This window comes from Corvus kubaryi, unplaced genomic scaffold (assembly GCF_017639235.1).
Source record: "Corvus kubaryi isolate FWS band 111438036 unplaced genomic scaffold, C.kubaryi_AGA036_p1.0 138, whole genome shotgun sequence".
NCBI classification, from domain to species: Eukaryota; Metazoa; Chordata; class Aves; order Passeriformes; family Corvidae; genus Corvus; species Corvus kubaryi.
In genome coordinates this window covers 4848990-4849708 of record NW_024580672.1, presented here as the reverse complement: position 1 = coordinate 4849708, position 719 = coordinate 4848990, and positions in this window count along the sequence as shown.

The window sequence follows — 719 nt, the reverse complement described above, 5'->3', positions numbered from 1 at the left end:
ATTTACCAAACTAAGAAAAAACACAGATTGAAGGAAAGATAATGCAGCACAGTTTATTTCTTCTGGTTAATGTATGGATAAGTGCAGCAAAAAACAGCCAAAGGCAGAAGAAATGAAAGGCAGTGAATACTCCTGCAATGACATATATTCATACAGTGTCAATGGAGGAATGTATGTACATTTCAAGAGAAGTAAACAATGGAAACTAAGAGACTCTGTTCTTAGCAACACTGGAGTGTGATGTTCCCTACCCAGCTGGCATTACTCTGGATTTTTTTTTGTATTGCCAAAGGCAGAATCAGGCTCATTCGCTTGGTATTTAGTAACACATGACTGAGGAGCATGAGTCGGAGAACAACTATGCCTTGCTGCTTTGGGATTTTTCTGAAGAAGCACCTGGCATAACAGAGTTAGCTCTCCAAAGGTCCTCCAGGAAGCACTGTGTTGTCCGACCAGGCAAAGTAGCGAGCAGCTCACCTGACGGGACGGGCGAAAGCAGCCAGCGTGCAGGGAAAGAGCTGCACTCCTGCCCTGCATCCCGCTCTGCTCCTCCCCGCATCCCGCTCTGCTCCTGCCCTCGCATCCCGCTCTGCTCCTGCCCCCATCCCGCTCTGCTCCTGCCCCCCCATCCCGCTCTGCTCCTGCCCCGCATCCCGCTCTGCTCCTGACCCCCCATCCCGCTCTGCTCCTGCACCCCCCATCCCGCTCTGCTCCTGCCC